Here is a 20,068-nt window from a genome sequence, read left to right on the forward strand (position 1 = left end):
GTGTTTGCTTTCCTAGCGTGCTTTTCATTTATTGAGAAATTTGGAATGTAAAACATCTGGGAACAGCTCGGTGCACGCAAAGCCATCTTTAAAATGTGTGTATTTCGGAACTTCTTTGGTATATTTATTTAGAAATATGGGAGAACTCTGTAAACATGTTCAAGAATCTATGTAGCATTTGAATATGAAAGAGAAAGTTGAGCATAATTGAAAACCCAAATTTCATTTTCTATAAATATTATTGTGTCAGAAGGGATGTGTTTCTGGCATTAGAGAATGGGGTTATGGTTAGGGATGTTTACTAAGAAGCAACTCCCTCTGCCCTGGACCAAATGTCTGATGAGAGAAAACCACTCTGTTCCCTTCTGGGGATGCAGTGTGATGTTTATGTCTCCATAAAAGAGTCCATTTATTTCAGCATTTCAAGATATGGTTGGAGTTGTGCAAGCCAATTAATTGCATAGACATACCAGGGCTCAGCCGGGTCTGAACGCTATAGTGTTAATGACCCCCTGGTTCTATCCAGCAGTTAATTTGTGAGTCTTGTAGCCAAGCCTGGAAGGCACTGGTTCCATCCACACAGCCACAGTTGTTGGGAGACACTATGACAGAGAACTCCGAGGTGGGACCTTCATTAATGAACCACAGATTGATCAGAAATGGAAATAAGACCCAGGATCATGTGACACAGCCCTTTCCAGCTCTTCTAGGTTTTACATTTTGTAGCCATTTGGTGGCACTCAGCCCAAGGACTACCCTACAACTTCAGAGCCTAGGACAGTTTGTTCTTTGTGATATGATCAGAGCTTTTTCAGCAGAGCCCAGGCTAGACTACAGAAGTTTTAAGACCCTCCAGATGTGGGTGCTTGAGTTGTGAACACCCTGACTGTGGGAGAAGCTCTTTTCCCAGTCTTGGGGGAACAGGGTTTTCACCACGGGACAGTACTGCGCCACGTTAGCTGCCTGCAGTTATGACGTGTCTTAAAGTCTGATTTTATGTATTCCTGTTGTGTGTTGGTTCTCTCCTTTCACCTTTACATGAGTTGGGGTGTCGAACTCAGGTCTCCAGGCTTGCGCTACAATCACCTTTACCTGCTGAGTCATCCCGCCTGCCCATTATGGCATACTTTAAAATCCTAACCCGTTTCCATGTACCCCACAGCTCCTTTGATCCCTCACTTGCAACCGAATGAGTACAGGCTCATCAAAGAAGATTAAAATGAATATGCTTTCCTTGGACAGATGTCCTCTGAGTCTTATAAAGAGGAGGAAGGAGGGGCTGGGAAGACGGGTCAGTAGGGAAACACTTGCTGTCCAAACACAAGTGAGGCATGACTGTACAAGTCTATAACCACTTGCAGAGTGGAGACAGGAGGATCCAGGTCTTGCTGGCCAACCAGTATAGCCAAAATGTCAAGCTCTAGGTTCAGTGAGAGAGACCCTTCTCAAAAATTGAATTGGAGAGCCACTGAGATGAATAGTAGGCAATGGCATGTGCTGCCAAACCTAATGACTTGCGTTCAATCCCCAGAACCCACATGGTGGAAGGAGAGAACCAACTTCTGCTAGCCGTGTGAATTGTTCTCTTACCTCCACATGGGCATAAATACCATGCATACACAGAAGGGGAGGGGGAGAGAACTGAGATGACAGCAAGAAACTGGAAACATTCTTTCTGGCAAAGAAGTTGATTCAAATGTAAATTACAAACAAATAATTTAAAAACTACTTCAGTGTGGCGATCCACAGAGGCCTAGAACTGCAGTGTGGGTTGTTTGTTCAGTGACCCGTGGAGCCAATGTCACCAACTCATTTATTTTTGTTTCCTATTTTTTGTTTTGATGAGGCTTGAAGAGCAAGGAAATAAGTCAGAAAAGCGCACTCCGTCTTTCTCCTGCGTGGACTCCCCACGCTGTGGGGCCAGCCTCCTGTCCCTTCCCAGCACCTACTAGACACTGCAGAATCACCTAGTGGTCATTCAGAAGAAATCGTTTTATACCTTTTCTTTTGATTTTTAAAATTTATTTTTATTTTATGTGTGTGAGAGTATTGCCCACATGTATGTGAGTGCACCCATTTTGTGCAGTGCCCTCAGAGGACAGAAGAAGGCATCAGAGCCCCTGGAACTGGAGTTATGGACACTCGTTAGTGGCCATGTGAGTGCTGGGATTGGAACCCAACTTTTTCGCAAAAACAGCCAGTGCTCTTAACCTCTGAGCCATCTCAGAGCCCCTCATTTACTATATCTTGATATGACCAATTTTTGTCTGGTCACCAATGTAACTCTTTACTTTGGACAGCCTTTGTTAGCAGAGACTCAAATGTTTGAAAGTAACAAACTCTTGCCAGGATGTCAAGCATTCAGACAATGCATGTGTTTGCTCTTCAAAGTTAAATGTGGGAAGCTCTTCCCTCTGTTGCTCCCTGTAGCCATTATTTACAGCATGTAATTTCCATGCCCTGAAAGGAAAGCCACTGTCTTCAGAGTTCCCTACATCATGCATGTGTAACATATAGCCCTCCTCAGTCTCATAGTAAACCAAATGGCCTGTTTATTCACACAGGGCAGGCTATTGCTGCATGTTGAGTCATATTCTTAGACCAGAAATATAGCATACTATAAAGCTGAAAAGTAGTTTAAAGTTGATTTTAGAAGGCAAACAGGCTAGGGGTTTGGAGCATAAGATTAGGTCAGAATCAACAGGTACTTGGTCACATCCAGAATGAAAAAGCAAGAGGAAATGGAGGACAGAGGGCTGTGACGTAAGGAGAACAAGAGAACAAGCGGTAATGTGGGCACCACTCAAGTGAACAAAGCCTTGGAAGGATAATTGTTTTAGACAGAGTTCAGACGTTTATTCCCCATCTCTCAGCTAAGACGCAAGTGTTTAACAAAGAGCGGCTGTTCTGCCCTTAACACTGCCTTAGACACACTGGTGAATATAACCTAGTTGGGAAGCTAAGTCAACCCCTTTGAACCACTTCCTGAAACAGATTTTGTCTAGGAGTTAACTGTGTGATGAAGATGCTGTACGGTCGATGAAAGAGAGAGCTGTTGTCCACCGTGGTGAAGGCAGCTTTGGAGGAAGGTGACTTTAACTTCAAACATGATATTGAAGGCTGAGGTACATTCACACTTAGTAGATATACTGTGTTGTGAGTAGCTTTAACCCTTTCGGGAAAGGCAGCCAGCACCCTTGATCTTCAGAGGCTATGTGGTGAACGGAGCTGTGGGTAAAATTGTCTTCACACACTGAGTAAACATGATAAACAAAATCTTTGGTTGAGGGCTTTGTGGGTAATTTTCACAACCATGCCCACTTCCCCTTTACATCCCCACAGCAGCATCTGATGGGCAAGCTCCTCCTTGTTTTTCTAAGAGCCTTTGAGTGTCCAGAGGGAAATGATATGAGCCTGGTACAGCTGACCCAGCAACTGTTATTGGAATTCACAGAATTAAATATGATGGAAGAATCTGGAAGAGGGGTGGAGCTAGAGCCTTCCTATGGCCCTTAGAAGCGAGGCCTTCCCATAGCCGTGACTGTTGTCCACTCTGCATAGGAGCAGGTGACAGCTGTTTCTGTCATTCATCTCAGGCTTTCCTCACGTGTGCGCCCATCCATAGTTATTTAACAATTCTGTGTTTTCTTAACTTATATCGCAGACAGTAATACTTACTTCCCACGGTAGTGACGAGATTGGCCGAAATTCTAGTATGCTCTCAGCCCCCAGCACTATCATCTTTGAAACAGGAGCAGTAGCATTTATGATCAAAGCCATAGAGAGCTGGAACTGGGGGAATACCCTCTCCCCACTTCCACCCTTTTGAGTCTTAGAACATAAGTTGTACCAAGAGCTTCACTTTTAAGGCTCAGTTGCCTTAGCTTTAAATTTAGTAATAATCCTCGCCTTGGCAGAGAACATCTCATTCATTCATCCATGTATTCTTCCTCCTGCCCATTTCTTCTCACCAGTTCAGCAAGAGTTTAGAGAGAGCTTACTTTACACTAGGCACTGCATCAGCCCTGAGTGAACTCAACAGACCTAAAGCCCCTTCCTTCCTGAGTTCTAGATTCTAAGGATATGAATAGTAAGCAAATCAATTCACATATGGTTGTGTATGTGAACATATGTATGTGTGTCTGTGCGAGTGTATGTGTGTGAAAGTGTGTGTATGTGTAGGTACATGTCTGTATGTATGTGTATGTGGGGGGGAGTGTCTATGGTATGTGTTTGTGTGTATGTATGTGGGGGTATATGTCTGTATGTGTGTGTATGTGTCTGTATGGTGTGTGTGTGTGTGTGTGTGTGTGTGTGTGTGTGTGTGATATTCAGAAAGCAAGAGGCTGAAATCCAGAACCTCTGTGGCTTCACGTCACTAAAGCACTGCCTGCTGTCCCTGTGGCAGCCAGTCCACATGCCCAGTGCCTGGTCTAATGGTGAACCCCGCCCCCACTCCTTTTCCTTTGACGTTTTTTCAGAAAAGAGTGTGGAAGGGAACCTTTCTGTTGAGTTTATAATAGCAATTACAAGCTGATAAGGACAGACCATTCATCAAGCGCTCATACCTCCGGACTTTTTATCTCTTTGGGTCAAATGTTTCCTGATTGATATTGACTCCCATATCTTAAGCAGCTCTGAAGAGATAAGAAGCTAGGAAAGAAATTCCTTTGAAGGAGATTTGACAAAATGATGTTTTCTGATTTTTTTTTTTCCTTTTGAGAGGGAGATTGACTTCTCATTGTTCTTATTAAAGAATACAAAGGTTACCAAGCCATCAAATTGAAGAAAGTCCATGAGTGTTCACAGGAAGATGTGGACTATGTCCTCTCTGCATGCAAATGAATTCCCATAGTACTGTTCATATTCATTTGCTTGTTCTGAAAGTATATGAAAAGAACTTTCACAATATTGAGAGTGGAATTATACCAAGGTGTTTAGGAACACAGTTACCTAAGAAAAAACAGGTACTTGGGTACTGTGCATAAAGGTCCTGCTGGAAGTTCTGCCGTAAGAGACCTGCAGGCTCACTGCCATGGCTTGGCATGGAATGTCGTTCCAGGTGCAGTGTTTTAAAGATAGGGAGAGTAGGTTTCTGACCAGCACTCAAGATCCAGCTCTCTACTGAAATGACCATAAACATTGTAATTAATCAACTTTGTACTCAATTAGAAAGTGTATAATTACATTCTGAACAGTAGAACGCTTCCTAAAGTGTATGTAAATCAATTAAATGGGCAATACAGAAACAGGCCACATAAAATTATATTTAATGAAATGTGTCTCCTTTCTCAGTGTTTCCCACACACGGTTCTTATCTCACAACTTTGCAACTCATTCCCACTTCATTTTTATCACAGCCAATATCTTGGTTAAGGAGCTTTTATCCTCCTGGTAGAATTCAGTGATATTGTTCTGGGCAGATTCACATGGACATCTATAAAAGGATGTAGACAATGGGGAGATTTGAAGCCATTTCTCTAAAGGCCTTTTGGAAAGGTGGTCTGGATATGTCTGCCTGCATTTATCCATTACAAACTTCCTTACAACAAGCTTAAGCATTAGTACTTACATGATAGTCTTGCTGCCGTAACTGTGGCTGGCATCTCTCGCCTCAAAATGAGCGAGATGGCCTGTGTCTGCTGAGTGTCTCCTGCAGTAGCTGCTGGGTATTACAACAGTGGTTTAATTAGATGAACACGTCAAAGACAAATCTCTTCCAAGCATGCCACTGCATGCTGTGAAGTGGAGGAGCCATTTATACCAGAGTTTCTGTGTTTCTACAAAACCTTGAAGTTTTCTATGTATGACCAAGGAGGCCATCCATCTCACACAGGGTGACCCCAGGCCAAAACACACAGAAAGCGTATTTGCACTTTTAAATCTTTTAAATGGCAAATTGGACTGATTTCTAAAATGGCTGATAAATATATTCCAAAATGGTTTTCATTAAATGGTAGCCCAAGATGGCTGTTTGCATATGGTGAAGGCCTCACAAATTCTCCTGTGTCCCTTGGAATGGATACAAAAGAAAGACGTGAGTAGCAATGATCTGGCTATCTGCTGGTGAGGCCACTCACGCACCTCCTCTCACTGCTTCAGAGGGATTCAGACTCCAACTGGCCAAGTCCCCCCACAGTGAGAACTTCTACCCAATCGCTGACAACACCGTATGGACCAACGCCAATGACAGTGGCCCCTTCCGAGCAGAGCCTTCCCTGCCTATGGCTTGGAGATACTGTGGCAGATACAGGGGACAAGGACAACCCATCTCTTCATTTATGTGTATGTCCAACTTCATTTATTGGTTTCTAAGCATCTACTTGTGTGGAACCTCCATGTAAGAAATGAGGCTAGTCCGATAAAGAACATAATGGTATTACCTTCCAGGCACCCACAGTCCATGGTGGAGACCTTTAAATGACAATGATAATAGTAAATTCGTGTTATCAGGGAGCTAAGTGGGTTCTTTCTGTCAGATTCAGCAGAGAGTATAGTTTTTAATTTTTTTTTATTATCCCCTTGAACATTTTACCGGAACTAATGTAACAGGGCCTGGCAAATTTTACAAGTGACTAATATATTAATCCCACTCCTCCCTTCAGCCTTGTGGGATTGTCAGTTGAGTCAGGGCTTAAAAATGAAACTTGAAGAGATGTGCTCTCGATACGTTGACTAATATCAGTTAAGCCCCTGAACATCACACACAAATTGAAGATGTCTTTCACTCTTCTTAAAGACCCAAAGATGCACCTAGTTAATAACATACTCTGTGTCCTTTAATAAAGAATAAGCTAATTAAAAAATGTTTGCTGACTGAAATGAATGAATGAAGAATCAGATATTAAAATAAGCAACTTCCTTCTGCAAGAGAAGCTGAATGTGGGACCAGGGAATAAAGGGAGAAATAGTGAACTTTTTATCAGCAAAGGTGATGCTTGTGAGTGGAGAGTTGTGTCACCCTGGCAAGGTGCTGGGGGAGGGAGACCCTTGGCAGAGTAAGTAGCCAGGGTTAGTGTCCATAAAACAAAAGTAAAGAGAGGAGAAGAAACACATTGGAGAGTGCACTGTGGTTCGACTCTTAAATGCCCCCGTAAGATAGTGCTTACAATGGTTTCCCTTCTGGTGGCGCTGTTCTGGAACACTGTGGAATCTGTGCCAGGAGGGGGCGGGGGCCATGGGGACCAGCTGGCAGATGAGGGTCGATAGGGATGTCCTTTGAAGGCTACGCTTGTCCTCTGGTTTCAGTCTCTCTGCTTCCTGGTCTGTGGTGATGTGGACATTTTGTCACACACTCTTCGCCTGGTGAGTTAAGCTTTTCTGCCAGTCTTCCCTGCCAGGGTGAACTGAAACCCTCTGAAACTGGGAGCCAAAATAAAGCCTTCAGCCTTCATCCCTTAATTTGTTTTTGTTGAGTTATTGTGGTCCCAGTGTTGCAACAAAGTAGCTAATGTGTTGGGTGTGCATTCCCTGCCTGTGCTGACCCAGCCTGTCCTTTGAGCTCCATCTTACCTCAAGTATTTCACTACCTCCTTGAATCTGGCTCCTGGAGGCCAGTAATATGAAGTTTGTCACTGTGCTGTCTCACGATATCTCCTAAGAGAACGATGGTGCCTCCCTTGGACTCTGTAAGCCTGGAGTTTTGGGACTTCCCTTTCCTTTTTAAACATGCTTTGCTCTCCTTTGAACCCAAATCTCTGCCTATAGCCTTACAGAAACAGAAACTTGTCATTGACTGCCTCTCAGTCTGGCAATTCCTCCTTCCATACTACAGAGCATCCCTCCTCGGAGATGTCTTCCCGGACTCCTCAGTGAGGTCAGCACCTCTGTGGTGCTCCCAGAACCCTTACTCTTGTCCTTTCCTACCACCTCATCATCACACCTGCTCTCTCTGTCATCTTTGAGAGATTAAAGACAAGGGCATCTTGGAAATCAGTGTGTGCACTGTGTGTAGCTCACGTTTCGTGGATAACAGTGAACAGTAAAAGGATATACCAGCCATGACTCTCAACCAACAAATTGATTCTGTCTCCCTGGAAAACAAAGCTCCCGTTTCTTTGGTGACTCAAGAAATAGTCAATCAAAAAAGAAATTGGTACCTAAGAAATATTTATTGAAAATAATTCTCTTTAAGACATATTTAAGTTCTGTTTACATGTGTGCATCTGTGTGGGAGCATGTGCACATGAGCGCAGGTGCCCACAAAAGCCAGAGGAGGATGTCAGGTCCCATGGAGCTTGAGAGATTGTGTGCTGCCACATATGCATGTTAGGAACCAAACGTGGGTCCTCTGTAACACTCTTAACCACTGAGCTACCTGTCCAGTGCCCTGAAAATAATTCTGAACTCTGCTCTTTTATTTACTTTCCTTAAGAATGAGGCAAGTTTCCTATAATGATGAGGGGGACCGGGAGAAAAATGAGTACACTTGGGTGTGTCATTCTTGAAGTGCTAGTTGACGGTATTGAACAAGCAATCTCACATGAAGTGTGCTCCAGTTACCGTTGGACACTGCTGTGTAAAGCCCCAGTCCTGCTAGGCATGGAGGTAGGCAGCTATGTCGCGTCAAGCACTGAGCCAAGACAATGAACTATGAAAACATGTGGGTCTGGGTCGAACTGTTCACTGTTGCCTGTTGGCTCCTGGGCATTTACTGACATGTCTCTGTTTCTCAGATTCTTTGTTTTAACCTTATCAATAATATTACTGCCCAGCTCAAGGCAGGGGGCGGGTAGGGGGTTTATATGAGAACTTGATGAAAACTCTTAGCACAGTGCCTGGTGCAAGACGTCTGCCAGAGGTTTGCAGTACCTTCCACAGGAGATCTACAGGACTGCTGGTGGGACAGTTTGGAATGGCAGTAAGTATGCAGAGAGGCCTAGGATTTATCAGTCCAGAATATTCCAGAGCCTGATGGTCTTGCTTCCATCTTTATTCTCGTCACCCCTCCTGCCTTGCTAACTCTTGCACTTATCACACAGGCTGTCCTCGGGTCCAGGGACACCATGCACTGTCTTATCGAGAATTGTATTTGTTTAATGCATTTTTTTCCCTGATAACTTATAACATCTTTTTTTGTGACAGATTTAATTATCCTCTGCATTTTTCCAAATTAACTTCAGAGGGAAGACATAGTCTTTGGGTGGATTTACCCAAAATAAGACTATATAGTCAAGAAATTGTGTGAATGCATGTGTAAAGTCTGAGGCCCAGAAGTCAGTAGAGCAGCAAGAATCTTGGCTAGTGTTTACGTGCCAGTGACTATGTGCTGGGCACCAGTCTGAGCCCTGAATCACTCCTCCCAGTTTATAAATGAGGAAACCAGTTATCCATGTGAGCCAGGTGATGGATGGAAAGAGCATGGGTTTAGCCTCACTTGTCCTTAGGACTTCATCCTGATAGGAATTTGTGTCTCTCCACTTCATGTTAACACAACCAGGGTGGGGGGGTGTCACAGATCCTAGCTTTGTTTAGTTTTAGATGTTTGGCTGGATTTATAGGCACTTCGTAGCTGCCCGTGACGTTGGAATACCAAAAAGAAAGTGTGGGGAAAACACACCATAAAATGAAACGTGCGTTTACAGGTCAGAAGCGAAGAACATTTGGCATCAGCGGAAAGCTGAGTCTTTGATGTGGAAAATAGAAAAGTTCTTGTTGTTTCCATTTCGGTTAGAGAAAGAGATGATCATTCTGTGATAAGTTTAGTGGGTTCTGAAGCTCGATGTAATAATTGATGAGACACAAGTTGTCTTGCCTGGAGGGTACGGAACTATGAGACACACATGTGAAGACAAATGTGGGTGAGAGTTACCATGCCACACACACAAAAAAAGCTATTTAATAAGACCAGTCAGTCCCGGGTCTTATGTGTGAATCTTTGTGTATAACGAGATACTTATATATATATATGAGTGAGGGACCGAGAAAGGAAGACAAGAGACAGGACAGTGTAGGTGAATAACTTTTAGTGACTCATCCTATCCTGTGACTTATAGAAGTCGGTGGCCCAGAGCCCACCCTACTCTGAAGAGGGGCCTAAGAGAAAATATTCTGTTTTAGGTATGGGAGGGTACTCAGTTTTAAACAGTTTCCCCCGATTTAAAAAAGGTGTTCACATAATTAATGCCTCTTGCATGTATTCAACAATAGTTGCCTAGCAACCATCAAACAGCATATTTGGAGCAAAAAGAGTCTAAAAATGAATGAAGAGCAGCTGAGATGACTGAGTTTCTGACACCAATGTCAAAGCTTATCTCCCAACAGCCAAGCAGAGGCCATGTAACTTAAAGAAGAAAGAGTCCTGGTCTGACATCTGTAGAGACTCACCAACACACCCTATGTATGTTGACGACTTGCAAAGAGGGAGACGTAAGTTACCAGAGGGAGTGTGAGTGCCCTGCGGCCAACTTTCCTGCCTTCCAGCAGGATTGCTTCCTATGCGAGCCCCAGTGTTGTAGCTGTGATGATTGACACTCTCCAGGAGCTGGAATCACCTAGGAGACAGACCTCAGGGCGTGCTTATGAGGGAGTTTTTAGATTGGGTTAGCTGAGGTGGAAAGACCCATACTAAATGTGGGTGGCACCATTCAGTGGGCTGGGGTCCCACACTGAGTAAAATGGCAAAAGCAAACTGAGCACCAGGATTCATCCTAACTACCAACAGTGACCAGCTGCCCCACACTCCACCACCACGTGTAACTGTGCCCTCAAACTGTGAACCAAAGCAAACCTCCCTTAGTAAAGTTGTTTTTGTCAGGTATTTCATCACAGCAAGGAAAATGGTAACTAACACAGTAGCTAATAGAGTTTTGGAAAATTTGGTTTGTCTATTTGGTTGGTTTTTTGAGACAGGGTCTCCCTTAGCCCCAGATGGCCCCTTTGTAGACCAGGTTGGTCTCAGTCTCACAGAGATTCTTTTGCCGCTGCCCCCTGAGTGCTGGGATTAGAGGCATGCACCATCATGCCTGGTATTTAGAAAACTCTTGAGAGTGATTACCACACCTTCTATGGAAACTAAGTTTAGGATCTTGCTGCCCTGGGCCCACTAGGAAAAGAGCATGGGTTAACTAAAGATTCTTCCTCATCCCTGGAGGTAAATGATTATACCACAGGGTCTCACAGTCACACCTTAGGAAACTACAAGAGCCTATGATTTCCAGGTCAGAAATCATAATCTTATGTGTACAAAGGTGCTGACTCCCACAAGATGGCCTCTGACCTCCTCCAGGGCACCATGGCATAGGCAAAGCCCTAAATGAATAAATAAATACAAGTTTTAAAAATTCTAAAAGAATATGAGCCCAGAATTACCAGGTTCTTGATTCTTTTAAAATAAAAAAGCCAGACACCCCTATTTAATGTGAAAACTCAATATATTCCATTGCTAGCCTATACGTGGCTGTCTGAGTATGTTGGGAGGTATGGGTGCTGTGTGTGTGTGCACATGTGTGTGTGCACATGTGTGGAGGCCAGAGATTGACCTCCAGAGTCATCTTCTATCACTTTCCATCTAGTTTTTTGGAGAGACAGGTTCTCATTGATGCTGGAGCTCACCATGTAATTAGACTGACTGGCCAGTGAGCCAGATCTGCCTGTCTCCACCCACCTCACCCCCCCCCTCGAATAAAGGTCGTGTATTTGAGCCGCCACACCCAGCTCTTATGTGGGTACTGAGGGTCTAGTTGGCTCTTCACACTCGTGTTGCACTTTACCAGTGGAACCATCTCCACAGACCTTCAAATGACATTCTTCTTTTCATTGTGCAAGCTGAATAAGCCATGCCCCTAGACAGATTTGGTCTATGAAGCCCCATCCAGTCTAAGGAAGCACTACTTTTCCAGAGAGCAGAACTAGAGCCTGTTGAATAGGGATACCTATTCAAAATCGATGAAAACATCAAGTCTGTAAAGTCAGGAAGTATGTTATTTTATTGCCAGCTGGACTAGCACAGAGCCAGACAGGCAATTCAAGAGCCCGTGAATTACGGAGTATTAAAGTTGGAATCAAAATCAAACCTTGGCTTGACCAGTAAAAGCCAAAGCCTCTCTTCTTTTCTCCTCTGTGACTTGTTCTAACTTGTACAGAGGTTGAATTTGGTCTCCTCTTGTGCCATGTGTGAGTGATCGACTAATAAGAATTTCTAGTGAAAGATTCTCAAACCACTCTTTCTTCTTGACCCACTCCACTCAAAACCGTTCCATTTTTTTTGTCTACTTACTGAGCTCCTGCTGTGCGGAGAGTCATGTATGTGGTAATTTCTAGATGTAGAGCATTCATATGGATCTGGAAATGTGAGCATCGGGTGGTGCTTCTCAAAGTCCATTTCAGAAGCATCTGACGATCCGTTAGAGAACGAGGCTTTGTCCTCCCTCCTTCCTTCTCTGTCTCCCCCACCCCACCCCGCCGCCCGTCTTAGGCGGCACGTTCTCACCCTTCTTCAGACGGTTTGCTGTGTAGCCAGGCTCACGGCCTCCAGGAAGACACGCCAGATGTTTGCAGCAAATGGTACTGTGTATTCTTGCACTCATTCTTTCTTCCTGGGCTCCGCAAGGTGCTGACCTGTATGCTGAGGATTCGGGAGTCTCCAAACCATCCACGACTCTCCCTTGACTTCTGATGCGTTACTGGAGGCTTCAGAGTATCCTAGGTGCACTGTCTAATGCTGCCGTGTTCATATTCTTTCTACATCACAATCTGCTAGACCAGAGAAACAATCCTCCTTTTGGAGAACGGGTCAGTTTAGCCCAGAGAGAGATGATAATTTGCCCAGGATCATTCGGTTGCCTGAGCTACAAGGTGAACACAGAGCCACCGGCTCTCAAAGCCTGCACCCTCTATGCTTCCACGCAGGCAGCCAGCAGGAGCTTCCCCAACTTTACAGTGATAGATAGATGAAAAGACGACGTACCTTTTTTTCAGGTGCTGACTCCAGGGGGCATTTAAAATGAAGTGGACAGTTCTGTGTGAGTGGTGCTGAATTTCAGGAAAGTGTCCTTTGCTGGCGAAAATAATCAGACATACTGTCATTCGTGTGTGTGTGTGTGTGTGTGTGTGTGTGTGTGTTTTCATAAAATGGGTGTGGCAGTTCATTAGTGAAAATAATCAGACATACTGTCATTCGTGTGTGTGTGTGTGTGTGTGTTTTCATAAAATGGGTGTGGCAGTTCATTACTATAAAATTAAGATAGCCTAGAACACACCTGGGATGTGAGCCAGATAAAGCAACAATGAATAGTTATATAAGGTTTGGGAATCACACGTGGGGGAACACAGGCTCACTGTATTTTCCTCTCAACTGTCTGCTGTTTGTTATATTTCCTTTTCAACGTGATTGCCTCTCACTTTAATCGCACTTGCCATTCTAGGCTTTACCGTGCCAGGCCTGACATAGCTACTTTCCCCTCTGTGCTAAAAATATTGCATGTATATATTCAACCACAGCCCGACATGTTTGGCTAATGGGTTACTCAGGAGCTATGTGCTTATATAATTAAGTGATGTATGTAATTTTGTGTTAACACATTTGCAATGTGTGTTTCCCTGGTGATTGCAACGCTCTATTCCGTGTAAAGTGTGACATTTTAATTCCTGCTGAACAATTTCCTACCTTGATTCGCCTTGTTTTGTGGCAGGGGATTATTTTGCAATCAAGATAAAAGCATTATTTATGAAATTTCTAGACTATCCCATTACTGGGAACTTTTAACCGCAGATCAGTCTCCTAGTTTATTGATCTTTGTTAAAAAAAATCTTTATTGGAATTTAAATTTCATCTCTACATTATGGATGCGTCCAGATTTTCATCTGCAAGCACATTTTTAAGCTGCTTTGTAGAGATGGAGTTCTTTAAAGGATTCTGTTCATCCGTATGACATTTTCCCCAGGGAACATTTTTTTTTTCTCCTTAGGTATTCTGACTTTTTCTGGTGATAGAAGCTCCTTAGAACTCTAGAATCTCTGTGGGTTTGTGGGTCCTTGCATAACAGGTCTGGGTGTCCACAGACAAGGCAGATTTCTGCTAATTATTTAAGTGAGTGACAATAGCCAGGCCCAAGAGTTACATGATGGAAATTACAATTCGGATTTACATGTCTTTCCCTTATTAATGGAGCTTGTGACTGGGGGAAGGTGCCAAAGGTGTACAGGTGAAGCCACCAAGAGTACAGCCACCTTTGCCTTCTTCAGAGGTATCTGTTTTCCCCGGGGACGTCCCGCATTCTGGACAGTTTAACAAATACTGTGCTAGAGGCTGATGAGATGACTCAGCTATTAAAAGCACTTACTGCTCTTGCAAAGGATCCAAGTTCAGATCCCAGCACCCATGAGTGGCAAATCCCAACCACCTATACAGCCCAGAAGATCTGAGGCCCTCTTGGCCTCTGCTGGAACCTGCACACGCCACACGTGCACACACACACACACACACACACACACACACACACACAACTTTTTTTAATCTTTAAAAAGATTTGCTGTGTCATTAAATGCCAGACACTGACTTTGAAGCATGATGCAGAGTCATTTGTTTGGTAATCATTTATTGAGCACCTACTGGGACAGTGGCATGCTGTTCAGGACAGATGTCATCTCTTTAATGTTTGCTGAGGCAGAGAGGTGCATAGGCGCCATTGGCATACCCAGTGGTATATGGTAGGGTAGAAGACACTTGACAGAGAAGGAGCACAGCCACCCACCCCACTCAGCTGGACAGCAGGGAGCAGAACAAAACTTCTTAGAACAGGTCATGTCCAATGGGAATCTAGAACAACTGGGACTTAGGGCAAGAGGGAGAAAAACTGGGAAATCACAGCCCAGTGATATAATTGGGACCACCAAGACATCATAGAAGGAGGCTCCAGGACAAAGTGGACTGTGCACCTGGCCTCCCAAAACTTCTTCTGCCCTCCAGGAGGGCTCCTTATTTTTATCCAGTCCAGCCCAACAAAACCCAGCAGGCGGCAGGCAGTGAAGCCTAGTGGCCAGTGCAGCCCTGGTGGCTTTCCAAGCGCTTTTCTTTGCTCTCCCATTTGGAGCTGAGAAAACAGTGTGGTAGACAGACGTACTTTTAGAAGGACCCGGCGCCACAGGCTCCAAGCTTTCTTGGCTATATGAGCTGGCATTTAAACACAGCAGGTGTGTCCTCACCCACTCTGATTTTTACTTTACTCACTGCAGTTCCTTGGAAAGTGTGTGTGGGTACCGTGGTCCAGGGGTGACAGAGACACCCAGAAAGAGGCACTAGGACCCACTGTGAAGCCATCTGCTGCCAAAAGTCTGCAGCGGGTCCCTGTCCACTGCAGGCAGCAAGAAAGCGACCTTACCACAGCTCTGCTGGGCTCTGACTTTGGAGGTTCACAAACTCTCTGTTCTTGACTGTTCTTCTCTATGAGTCTGGGCTAGCTAGTGTCTAAGGTTCTCTCGGGGGGACAGTGAAGGAAGTGTATATGTGTGCCAGTGTTCATGTGTATTAACACGGTGTGGAGGCCAGATGCCCACATCAGATGTCTTCCTCAGTCACTTTCCATTTTAATTTTAGGGTAGGATCTCTCATTCACCTCAAGCTCACCAATTTGGATAGACTGACTGGCCAGCAAGCCCCAGGATCCTCCTGCCTCAACCTCCCAAGCAGTGGGATTTCAGGTGCGACCCCCACTGTGCTTTACTTTCTTTGTGGGTTCAGGCACCTGAACTCAGGTCCCCATGCCTAAACAGCAAGAACTTAACTGACCGCATCAACTTCCTAGCTCAAGCTTCAATGTAAGCTGTGGAATTGCGTCAGACTGTAAATTACTCAAAAGAAGAATTCTATAGTCCTGGAGACACCAGCTCCTAACAGGGCTCTTTGGTTCAGTTCAGTTAAGACTCCAAGAATCATTTCCCACAATTCACATTTCTCATATTTCTCTGCCTCTGCATTTTAAATGGTTTTAATTTTAACTTTATGTGTATGAGTGTTTTGCCTGCATGGATGTAAGTGCACCTGAGTCATGTGATGCCCATAGAGGCCAGAAGAGGGCGTTGGATCCCCCTGAACTAGAGTTTAGGACCATTGTTTAGCAGGCATGTGGGTGCTGGGAACCAAACCTGGGTCCTCTGCAAGAGCAGCCAGTACTCTTAACTGTGGAGTCATCTCTGCAGCCCCTGGCTCTGCATTTTAGACTGATGTCTATACAGTAGACCTCAAATCTAGATTCTAATTCTGTCAGATACAGAGGGGTTGTGAAACCTCTAACCGGTCCTAGAATACAGGCAGTGTGGACCAAGCCTTCCATACTTTTACAAGTAACTCAAGGAAACAGCACCTAGAAGCTCTGAGTTGAGTCCAGGCCCCGCCCCCAACCCCCACTTCCCAAAACCCTGAGGCTGTGTTTAATAATGTCCAAAGAATGTTTTCAAATTGCTCTTCTGTTGATTCCAAAGAATGAAGGCCCTCACGTGGTTCCAGGCCTGGGCTAGGAGTCAAATTCTAAATGGAATCCCAGCCTCTATGAATAGTCCTAGTACTGCACTTTCTTGCCATCTAACTCGGGTTCAGTTTTCCCGTCTGTGAAATCGGCAGAGGACAGTTAACTCCACAAAGAGACTTTCAGCTTTCCGCTTGGCAGAACTGATATCTACTGGGGGCAGGACATCATCGTTCTTACAATAATAGGAATTGAACAAAAGCCCTTTGAGTGCCTACCTTGGGTAAACGCCTGTGCTTAAAAGCAGATGCATTTCAGAGGTCAGCAAATACCACTCCTCCTTTATTATTTTTTTCAGCTAAACAAGGCCAACTAGAGAATTCATTTCAGAATTAAAAAGACATGAAAGAAAGGGTATTTTCAACTTACACAATACTACCAAGAAGAACAAGGCGAGTCATGTTTTGCTAAAGAACTCACAGCTGTTTAATTTTATAGTAAAATTACTTTAAGAACTTTGCTAATTCAAACACCAAAACCAAACAAATGTTGTTGCAAAACTAGACTTCCACGTGCAAGTGCAGAAGCCAAGTAAGAAAAATCTGCCCTAAAATTACCTTGAAAACACAGAGCGTTTGGGCTCACGCTGGGTGGAGTGGCGTTATTTACAGAAAAGACACGTGAATGAGAGAAACGCTGCTTTTGCTGGTGATAAGAGGAAAACAGTTTTTATGTTCTCTTTGCATTTTGACTTTGCAATCACTTCTCTCATGGATTCCTTTTAAGCTGCTGGGTTGGTTTTAATTCCAAGTTTGTTTGCTTTTTGGGGATGGGCTTGTTCAGCAGGAAATTGTCCTAAGACACACAGCAGAAATTTGAAGTGGCGTTTAAAAATCAAATTAAATACCAAAGTGCACAACCGATTATTGAATTTGGAATTTAGAATTTTAGAAAATATTACTTTTAGAGAGTACTGAGAGGTACATTTTATACCTATGGTTCCAAGTTTCAAATATTGTCTATTGTCAGAAACAAATGACCTGGTCCTCATTTCTTTTAATGGTTTCCTTCCACATTAGGACATTTTTTCCTTAGTTCTTACAAGTCCAAGCGGGTTGGAGTACCCATCTATTTTTGGTTATGAAGGAACGTTTAAAATGTGTGCATACTTTTTTTAAGGTTATAAAACTCATAAAAAATCATATTTATAGCTATGCTATAGCATAATGACTTCATTGTATTCCTGAAAGACAATATTCTAATTTCCATACCACAAGCCCCACCTACTCACACCCCCACAACTCCCACCGCCAGATAGGAGGAGGGTCAAATGTAAATTCTAAAACCAATAAAACAGCCTAAAGCTGTAGTTCTCACCCGTTTCCCTCCAAGATGAATGTTTTTTCTTCCTGTATTTGATTAAACTTTAAGTCTCTGAGTTTTTAAGTCATCCCTCCGCATCACACAGAACCACCACAAGAGGGCGGTGGAGAGTTTGCTTAGGGCTAACGAAGCTAGAAATGGCTTTAAGAATAAGCTGTTTTAACTTGCTAAGGATTTATTTCTCTGCCTTTCGATCCCCACACGTGCAGCGTCCAAGTGTCCACTAACAGCGAATAATAATCCAAATAAAGTTATTCTAAGAGAAAATATAGACAGACTGGTGGAGGCAAGAGCTTTTGTCCAAATAAGGAGTCCTTTTTATGGCGACCCATGTGTTAGATAACCATCAACTGACAGTTGGTCATGAGTTAATAACGTTGGATGCTGAAATATGCATACGATGTGCTGCAAAAGAGTTTGGAGGACAAAGACGAATGCTTCCATCGTCAGCTAGCAGGAACATTCCAGAGGTGTGCAGGCCACTTTGCTGGGTGTATGCTGAACCTGACAAATAATGCCATTAAAAATGATCACCTTATAAGTATTCTATGGTAAATGTACAATATTCACTGTGTGTTTTGTTGATGTTGCAGGGCCTAATCTCTCTGCTTATTACAGCCTTAAATGTTAGAACATCTCTTGCCTTCTGAGGGGAAAAGAAATGTTTCCTGTGTTTATCTCCAGTACTACAATTACTGTTCTTGAGTTTTACAGTTAGAGCCATTTGAAGAGGAAGAGAGGCAGAGTCTGTGTGAGAATTCAGGAGGATGGGTACACTTTGATTGGATCCTTGTATTGCGAGGCTGACTGCTGTCATAGGGACCCTGAGCTGAGTGGACAGAAGGCACGGCTCTATTTCAGATCCTGTGACTGTCCTGAGGAAGGAGGGGTCACTGGGTGAGCCTGGATTTGGGCAACTGCCATCTTAGATTGATGCCTCGTGGTCTTTTTTATTTTTTTAAATTGTGTGTGTGTGTGTGTGTCCCACATGGGGGGGGGCAGGCACACATGGCACACAGGCATGCAGAGGTCAGTGGACAACTTCATGGAGTTGGTTCTTTCCTTACACCTTTACGTGGGTTCCAGGGTGGAATTCATATCACCAGGCTTGCACTGTACCTTTACCCATCTAGCCATCTTGTGGCCCCTTTCTGAGAACCAGGGAAACAACCCATAGCCCTTCTTTAATGTGCTGTGTGAGACTGTGCGGCTGAGGCAGCGGGGCCAAACCAAGCAGGCCACGTTCTTGCCTTGAGGGCTGACTATATCTGACCTCTCCTCTTACTTTATGAAATCTCCACAAGACAAACACAGTTGGACTCTAAACTTGTTCGGCAATTTGTGGTCAGGAAGCTTCTACTTAGGATTAGCCCAAATCACTCAAGTTCCATGTTCTCATATTGCACTGAACGATTAAAATGGCTGGCTTTATACCCAACTTATGTTAGCGACAGAGGAGAGTGACCAATGAATCTCTCCTCTCTGTCCCTCCCTTCTTCCCTCCTTCCCTCCCTCCTTGGCCAGTCTGTTCTCTCTTGCTTTGATGTCTTAGTTAAGGAACTTAATGCACTAACAATCTCATCATGTGGCATTTAGTAGCCTTCAGTCAATAGTTACCAGGTTTGAATTTCACAGAGAACTCAGCATCAGCAAATTGTCAGGCGCTTACATCCATACGTGACTGTCCTTCATAACCTCATACAAAACTTCTCTGAATTGTGTTTGAACTCTGAATTATATTTGAACTCTGAATTGTGATTTTTTTACCATTCCTTCTTACTTCAGATGGTCTTTCTTGCTTGCCCTTTGACTCTTGTGTCCAAGGACACATCTATAATCTAACACATCTAACACTGAATGTTGATAAAACCAGTATCACCTGTGAGAAATATAACACAAAAGCCACTTGGTCTTTAAAATCTTCTATTAACCACATTTTAAAAGAAAAACATAGAATTATTTTTAATATCATTTTATTTATCCATTAATAGCCAAACTTTTATCATCATCTCAATATGTAATTGATATAAAATGCTATTAGAGAATTGTCTTTCTGTTGCCCTATGTCTGAAAATCACTGTGTGTTTTATACATACAGCACATTTGGCGATTCAGCTGGTCTTGGCATTTCAAGGGCTCTGTAGACATTTGGGGTTATGGCGACTGTACTAGGCACAGCAGCTTTAAATAGTGAAAGAAATTGTTTTGTCTGACACAAGAAAGAATGTGAAGCTCTACCTGCCTCTTTGTCTATCATGAGTTTCATTTCACCATGTCCAGTA

General features: G+C 43.7%; 1 protein-coding gene across 1 annotated transcript in view; it reads left to right on the forward strand.

Moving 5' to 3' along the window:
- Positions 1-20,068, forward strand: part of Arid5b (AT-rich interaction domain 5B) — a 192,680-nt gene that overhangs the window by 117,933 nt on the left and 54,679 nt on the right. The gene's annotated exons all lie outside the window — the stretch shown is intronic.

The sequence above is a fragment of the Nannospalax galili genome, unplaced genomic scaffold, assembly GCF_000622305.1.
Source record: "Nannospalax galili isolate Female #2095 unplaced genomic scaffold, S.galili_v1.0 scaffold178, whole genome shotgun sequence".
NCBI lineage: Eukaryota > Metazoa > Chordata > Mammalia > Rodentia > Spalacidae > Nannospalax > Nannospalax galili.